The 8,798-nt window shown below is 41.8% G+C and overlaps 1 protein-coding gene across 1 annotated transcript in view; it reads right to left on the bottom strand.

Moving 5' to 3' along the window:
- The window catches only part of LOC118326124 (tenascin-like), a gene marked incomplete at its 3' end in the record, with an annotated part of 40,651 nt that extends 32,173 nt beyond the window's left edge, over positions 1-8,478 (bottom strand). Inside the window, 1 exon segment of the mRNA XM_035659042.1 lies at positions 8,101-8,478.
- Positions 8,479-8,798: the final 320 nt, after the last annotated feature.

The raw sequence follows: 8,798 nt of genomic DNA, 5'->3' as shown, positions 1-8,798 counted from the left end.
CCTCTTAAAAGAAAAGATTTTCCTTGGCAGTCGTCCCGCCAAGTGCTTGGCTCCCCATGGGGGGAACTGTTTGGGTCTCTGTTAATAATTGAGTGAAAAGTTGATAACTTCTGTTATGATTTGTGCTATAACAAATAAAAATTGAATTGAATGAATTAAATTGAACACAGTTTACCGGCCAGTATCTTTTTTCCACCTGTAATTCCAACGCCTACCTCTACTTTAATCTAATTTTTTTAAACCATCCTCAGGCTAACACCATGGCCACCAAGGCATAACCACCCAAACCAACCAATTCAACCCAGACCACCACTATTCAAGATGCAGCCGTAGGGGCGGGTCTTGTGCAGAATGTCAAAGAAACAATTTCTTAACGATTGTTCAGAAACCTCACCCCAGGAGGTGGCAAAAGTATTCAGAAGAACTAAGAAGAAGAAGAGGGTACTCCAAACGTGATTAAATCACTGTGAGGGTAGCTAAACTGTATGGTGATGTCCTATTTTGAATGTAATTATATTTGGTCTGGCATGCAAATGCAGATTTTTTCTAATTTTGAAGAACCTTGCGACAGACCCGGCTCTTAGGTGGGGTGGCCGGTCTGCCTCGGACCAGTTGGGTAGAGAAAGCGAACGAGAGCACGAGACGAGCGAGAGAGGAGGAGGGGAGAGAGACAGAGAGAGAATGGGGTAAAGACAAAAAGAAAAAAGGGACAGGAGGCACAGAGGCGTAACGACAGGAAGGCGGACAGAGGACAGAGCGTACGACAGGAAGGACAGAGACAGGTGGGGACAAAGGTTGCACAGGCAACAACAGTTAACAACCACTACACTAATAGTAGTGACTGATGGGGTGATAATGATGATGAATATGAAGAAGATGGCATTGACGATTTGGACGACGGACAACAACAACACATGGGGGCTCCCACCAGGATCAATGAGAACCTGTGGAGACAAGAAAGGGCACAGGGAACTCTGGGGAAGTTAGTAACATGCATTCAATGGGGGCATGAATGTGTGCAGAAAGAGAGGGAGGGACGATGAGAGGGACTCAGTGCATTATTGGCGAAATCCCCCGATAGTCGTAGGCCTATAGCCAGCACTAAACTACAGGGGAACGGTTCAGGACTCACCTGATCCAGGCCTAACTATAAGCTTTATCAAAGGGAGGAAACATCTCTAATAGAATTAAGAACTTCTTAAATGTGGGAGGAGGTGTTTCTGCCTCCGAAACCACAACTTGGAAGGCTGGTTCCACAGGAGGAGGGGAGCTTGTAGGCTGAAAAGCTCTGCGCTCCTGGTTCTTTACTTCTTAGGAAAGACTATTATGAACCACAAGTAGCCCTGCTTTTCAGGGGGAAAGCAATGCTTCTAGTGGGGGTAATAGGGTACTATGAGCCTCCTTAAGATATGGAAGGGCCTGACCATGAAGACTTTGGTAGGCTGGAGGAGTGAGGATTTTAAATTCCTATTCTGAAATTGTTACAGAGCCAGTGCAGAGAAGCGTAGAACAGGAGAGCATGCTGATCTCTTTTCCTCCCCAGTTCCTGTCAGCTACTTTGTGCTGGGCAGCTGTTCTGAATCTAATTGCGAGCATCTTAATGGACTTATTAGGGGCAACCTGAGATAATAAGGGAATTGCAGTATGCCAGCCAATCCTATTTTTTAATGTCACGCATGAATGAAAAAAGGCACGTCCTGGGAGCGGTTTGGCTTTATGTGGAATTAAAGGACATATCCTTGATCGAAGATAATCCAAGATTCCCTGACAGTGGGTGCTGGGAAGCTAAAGGCTAATACCATCTAGAGTAAACTATATCTTATAGACAGTGAGTTTCAGAGGTGTTTTTTTGGTTTTAGCATCAGAAAATGCAGCTCATCCAAGGTTTTTATTGTCCTTAAGACATGTTTGTAACTTATATAACTGATTAATTTCATCGGGCCTGATTGGACAAGATAATAACTGGGTATCATCTGCATAAGATGTCCTATCCTGGACAGTGCTGTAGCTAAATTTAAGGAGGAGATGCCATCAGTGGTTAATTCAATTGGCCATATCTGAATATAACAGAGTCCTGGATAACAACTTGGACTATGCAAGTAGCTGTAATTATAACCCCTTCTTAAAAAGCCCACTCTCTGACCCAGGGGTTTGTAGCAACTATAGACCGATTTATTCTCTTTTTTTTCTGCCTCTTAAAAGAAAGATTTTCCTTGCAGTCGTCGCCAAGTGCTTGCTCATGGGGGGAACTGTTGGGTCTCTGTTAATAATTGAGTGAAAAGTGATAACTTCTGTTATGATTTGGTGCTATACAAATAAAATTGAATTGAATTGAATTAAATTGAACACAGTTACGCAGTATACTTTTTTCCACCTGTATTCCAACCCTACTCTACTTCTAATCTAATTTTTTTCTAACCATCTCACTACACATGCCACAAGGCTAACCACCCAAACCAACAAATTCAACAGACACCACCTATCAGATGCAGCGTAGGGCGGGTCTTTGCAGAATGTCAAAGGAGAAAAACAATAATTCCTTAAGCGATTGTTCAGACTCACCAGGAGGTGGCAGTATTCAGTAAGAACTAAGAAGAAGAAGAAGGGTACTCACGTGGATTAAAATCCTGTGAGTACTACTGTACTGGTGATTCCTATTTTGACTGTAATTATATTGGTCTGCAATGCAATGGCAGATTTTTCTATTTTGAGAAGATTACTTGAAAAATCGAGAGTTCAGTTAAATCGCTTGTCAACTTGGAAAATTAGTATTCACACTTTCCTGTAAATGCACTGACTTAGGATGCCCCAATAGGATTGTTTTCACTGATGACACAAAATAGCCATGCCAATAATGAGTATTGTATTGTATTACTTTATTAATCCCACAAATTCCCTTGTCACAGCAGCATTTTATGTGAAATAAATAAATACAGATATAAAAAAATAAAAACTATGGTAAAGTGGTAAAGCTATGGTGGTAATTTGAAAAACAGAAACTACAATTCTATAATTATGTTCAACTTTTTACAAAGGTTCTTTGCCTTTGAAAAACGAAATCTTTCAAACATCAAACAATCTGACTGAAGGCACTGAAATCAATAAAGCATATCAATATTTGTACAACAACACTCTCTATCATTATTTCCCATATGGTCAAAAATAAATAATAATTTGCCTTGCTAAATAGAAGTTTTTGATGGATGAAAAGAAGGCTGAGCTCATTGGCTCTCCGCTGTGACCCCATTGGATCTGATGACACAGATAGTGGGGGAGTGGTGGGGGTTAGCGTGTTCATGGCTGATAAGGCGGATGGGGAGGCTGGATCTGAGATACCGGGCAGAAACACTTATCTGGATACTCAGAGAGAGAGCTCTGCCAAGACTGAGCCCTATCGTGCTTGGAAAACCGCTAGACTGATTTGGAGCTGACATATCTGACTGATACCGCCCCAAAAAAGTCTATTTCTCCAACCAAAACCAATTTCCCACTTTGACACTAAGATATATAGAAAACGCATGTTGAGTGAGCTAGAGTGCTCAGTGGGTCAATAGTACAGCAGACAGTCAACTCTCAATTTAGTTTTTACTGCACTGTGATTTGACTCGCGGCACGCTATGAGGCCCATCAATGTGCTTCATGGCTCTTCCTCTGCGGTGCCTCCGTCTTGGGCTGCTGTTCTCGCTTGGGCCAGATGGAGTTTGGATGCTAGTCATTGTTCATGAGCTTTTTAACATGCTGGGTGCTGGTGACTTACTGTTTATTAGCCTAAACCCTGTGTGGTGTGGAGGCTTGGCAGTCTTTACAGCACATCCACCTGCTGTTTTCTCCAGACACTTGTAATTGTGCAGCCCTCTGTTCTACCTACTTCCTTTCCTCAGCTTTTACACTGCATTGCAATTACTATAAAAATCTGGCTTGTACCTGGCTGATGCATGTGTCGAAATGCTACACAGAGGTATTGATGTCGACATCTGGGACTTGTCTAAACTTACCATGTAACTAATACCTTCCCTCTCAGTTAATCAGCTGCAAGGTGAGAGCACAATCTCCTTGCAATCTTAAAAAGAGCTTTTGGCTGGATTATTTTGCATGATTGACACGTCCTGTGAACTTTTAAACAAGAAGTGACAAGTGGCACAACAGCTGACATAACATAGAGGAGTATGGACATTTTTCAGATAGCATGAATCTGTTGACCTACAGACTGACAGATACTACCAACTAACATACTTAGTGACCCAGAACTGTCTGGACTGGGTGATATTTTTACGATAATTCGAAGTCCAAAGAATGCTGAGTAAACATGTAAGAGGACTTCGCAAGGCCTTTCAAAGTCTGCATTTCAGCATTTTACACTGGGGGTTTATTAGTTACTTACATTCAAACAGGATGGAACGTTTTTTTTCTTTCGCTCTACTAGAAATGGAAGCGAGCATGTTGGCTGTGATACCCAGACATCTGTTTGTCCTTGTCTGTGATGAAAGCCTGAAGCGTGTTGCGTGTCCAAATTGGGAGTGCCTTCCATTCAGACACTTGTATGAGCCTAATGACCCTGGTCCCCGGGGTCGGCTCTTCATTGGCTTCCCTGTTTTCTACCATTTTCCTCAATTTAAATTGTCTGGCCCTCTCAAAAGGGCCCCCATCTTGTTCCAAGAACATTATGGCTCAAGAATTTCTAATGTGCAAGGTCACTGGTGGAGGCAAAGTGTCAGAACGAAGAGTCTACCACATGTGTTCATCTATTGGATGCCTCCAATGGAGGGCCGGGCAATACAAAGGCATCCCGGATCCCACAGCTCCAAGACTTCCACTCCTTTCCCGTTGCACATTTGCATCAGAGAAGAATTACAAACCATCTGGAATGCTTAAAACACTGGATTTCTTTGAGGGGGGTCTTTGTTCTGTGGTGATGACTAATCTGAGTAGGACACAGGGAAAAACTGTGGTGACTTTTGTGGGAATAATACACTCTTTGGTGCAAATTCCAAGCCTTACAAGCATTTATTTAAACACAAAGCTTGTTGAGAAAAAAAAGCCACACTACTCTTTCATGCAATCTTTCAAGTTCTGCCAAGAATCTGAGAACAGGATTCCTCTTCCATAACCAAACTTTTCTAAAATGAGCTTAATTCAGAAATAGTATACATCATGAAAAAATGTTTCCTTTAAAATGCCTTTTAGAAAGATACAGCACGTAATTGGTTAACAAATCAAAACAAGTATTTGACAAACCTACTGGTGGCGCTAAAAGAAAAGTCAGTTGGATTCATTCACAAAAATGCTTTACTATCTATACTTCAGGCAATTCTGTTTGACCAAAGCTACAAATGCCACACACTCCCCTCTTAACATCATCTCCAGTTTCACTGTCATCTGTCTTTAGCTTTACTACATTCAAGGTATTGAGAACCGTCTGCACCACAGCTGGTCATAGGCACCAGGCAGCATAGTCCAGGTGAAATCCTCTAAAGATGCACACATAAATTACTCTTAAACTTAAACCAGCAACAATGTGGAAGACAGACAGGGAGACAGAGGGAAGGAGAGGAGGCAGCATTGGGAGTGGATCAGCCTGAATTTAAGATGACATTTGATTTAGTCAAACCAAAACATCTCTGCATGTCTCCTGAGTTTCTCCCAGTGTGGGTTATCTTGAATACCCACGATTACTGTTTGCTCTCAATCACCAGTGTATGGAGCTAAGTGGGTTCAAAGATAGTCACCCTCTCAGAGGGCACGGAGTGTTGGGAGCTAACAGCTGTCCAAACAAAGGCCCGTTTCCCACTCATCGTTATGCCAAGTGTCAGTGTCAGTGGCTACTCATATGCGTAGCCAAAGCATCATGAAATATTAATGTACCAAGCCTGTGCTAATAGCACGCCTGTTATGCAGAAGAAGTCAGTGTACAAGTGGAAACGACATATATTGTATATCATTAAGTTGTGAAAATTAATCAAAATTAAATAAAAATCTTATTTCAGAATAATTGACAGAGTGAAACTGAAGTCACAGCTACTGAAACGACGCCAGCGTCGTTCACTGTGTCAGCATCTCCAGATCACACACAATTACCATCCAACAGACAATGCCCTGGTATCCTGTGGGTCTCCTCCATCACATCCAGCCTCATATCTCTATACACTGACTCACCCCTTTGCCTCTCTTTACCCTCTCTCGCTGAGATGTACATATGCGTTTTGTTATCTGGCACCATGAGGATACCATTTTCCTCAAACAGCTTCGGGGGTAGACAGCGTAAATCTGTGAATCCTGCCATAAAATCTTGCCTTACCCCGCCTTAAAGAACTGCTAGCTTACCTCCCACTGTGGTCTAGATACAGTTTTGGAGGTTTGCTCACCCTGGCAAGAATAAGATTTGAAGCTAAAAACTTTAAAGTGAGACTATGCACATTTTGAAAGCAGAAACAGCACCCTTTTTTTTACAAATAAAAAGTTGAAATCATAAGTAGTAAAATGCACTTAAATTAAATTTAAGCAATTAAATACACTCTGGGGTTTTGCTGCTACAGCCTTAGGCTAATGTTAGCACTTTTTAAACAGACATTGCAATGTAAGTGATACTCCTGACTCATTAAAATTAGTTATGAGTCTTCAATAATTGTGCTACTGTTAGTGGGCGATCACACAGGGCTGTAGTTTGACAAAGCATGTCGGAATCATCAGGGCGATCAAAGGTGACAGAGTTTACTTGGATTTTGTTGGCAATGTGTTTCTGCGATGCATCTATTATTATTAATATATTTTAGCTTTAACATTATCCTGTAATTGTAACTTATGGCCACAGAGGTCACTGTTTAGCAAAAGTAACATAGGCTTGCTTAAATTCATACATTTTTTCAAGCAAAAATCCCCAAAACTTATGTACTGTAAAAAAAATCTAAGCAGCCAAGAAATTATATATATCCATTATCAAACACCCATATCAGTGAATACTGGTTATTTACTAATCCATCAAACATTCTCTCCTTTATATTGTCCATTTGTCTTTCTGCAGTCTCTGTGTTGGACACAACTGACAAACAAATGAGACTGATCTGGAGATAGGAGACTGGGGAGCACATGGAGATGAACAGTCACTGGGTGTGTGCGTGTGTTTGTGTGTGTCCACAAAGCTTCCAGTTTACAGCCGGCAGTGTGTATGCTGGAGATCTGGGAGAGGAACCAACCAGCAGCATCTAATACAGAGCAGCTGTCTGTCTCCTGGGTTACACAAGCCTACTGTCTGCTGGCAACCACAAAGTGTACAGCTGGACCTACCCCAGCAAGCAGTGCACATATACACACAGACGGACACACACACTCATTAACCCTGCTCATCTCTCCTCTGGTATTCCATCAGACCACAACTCAGCATCAGCCCTAATGCAAGCAGAATAATTTAGCAGATCATCACAGACCTCCGTCTCTGAAGACATTACTCCTTTTACCTGCTGTGGTAATAAATAGGAAAAAGCTAGCAAGAGAAAAAAAATTCACAGTAAAACATAATTGGCAACCAGGTGCGTGCAGTAAAGAGCAAAATTAAGCCAGTCTCTGAAGTCCTCGCTTGTAAAACGTGAAGTATATACTGCTTTGATGAATGGAAATAATAACTTTACCGCTAACATTGCCCACATTCTTCAAATACAGCATTCAGCCGTTAAAAGGTTAGTTGATTAATTGACAGAAAATTCATTGACGGCAATTTCAATAACCAATTAATGTTGGAGTCATTTATCAAGCAAAAATGTCACATTCTGCCTGGTTTTAGCTTTTCAAATGGGAGGATTTGCAAGTTTTCTAAATATTTTTGGGGTTTGGACAAAACAAGAAATTGTATGATGTCCCTCCCAGAACTTGTCATTAGCAATTTTGTGACATTTTCTAGAATTTTGCTCGTAGAAATAACCCATAGTTGTTTTATAAAAATGACTAAAACATAAAATTATACCTCCATGAAGTTGAGAGAATGTGGTTGAAGTTATTAAGCTATCAATCTGCAATTTTCAATTATTTTAATTAGGCAATACAATCAGCTCATTCATTCTGCTCTCATTCAAATACACCGGCTCCATGCAGGTAAAGAAGGTGACTTACCCCACGCACAGTGCTCACAGCCTCTCCACTGATTAGGAAATTGAAGCAGCAGCCGTGTTGAAAGGAGCCTTATCAGCCAGTCCTGACAAATGTTCTCACCAGTCTGTATCTTTCAGAGTGCTAACAGCTCTGTCATCTTCCCACTTCTCTCTGTTCTCTTAGAGTGTTTACTCGAGTCTACCTAGAGAGCCGGCTGATGTTGTGCAGCCAGTGAGGAGAGAGAAAGAGCAAGAGAGAGAGAGACAGGGTGAGGGGGGGAGATAGAGAGACGAAGAGCGGCAGGGAGAGGGAGAGAGTGAGTGAAAGAGAGAATTCCCTTTCTCTTAAACAGTAGACCCTCTGCGGTCAGACTCCACTCCCACCTACTGCTCTCTTAAATGCCCCCCACCCATTCACCCTCTCCACAGCATTGTGACTGAAAGCGAAGGAGCTGAAACGGGACGCCTCAAGGCTGGAAAGAGAGAGAGTCACTGAGAGAAAGAGAGTGTGTGTGTGGGGGGGGGGGACCCATTAGCAGCAAATTGCAGCAGGCAAGTCAATGGAAAGCAATATATGAGTGAAGCAGGGCCTGCATTAACATAATATAGCAATAACATAGCATTTAAGAACTTGAAACTTGGACTGCTTTGGCTTCATTTGTGAGACTGATAAGGATCCCAGCCAACACTGATTATAGGTAAAATTATGTACTGAACCTT

The sequence above is a fragment of the Morone saxatilis genome, unplaced genomic scaffold (genome assembly GCF_004916995.1).
Source record: "Morone saxatilis isolate NCDOM2014 unplaced genomic scaffold, NCSU_SB_2.0 Contig16, whole genome shotgun sequence".
NCBI lineage: Eukaryota > Metazoa > Chordata > Actinopteri > Moronidae > Morone > Morone saxatilis.
The sequence above is the reverse complement of the archived record's forward strand: the minus strand, read 5'-3'. Positions and strand labels throughout refer to the sequence as shown.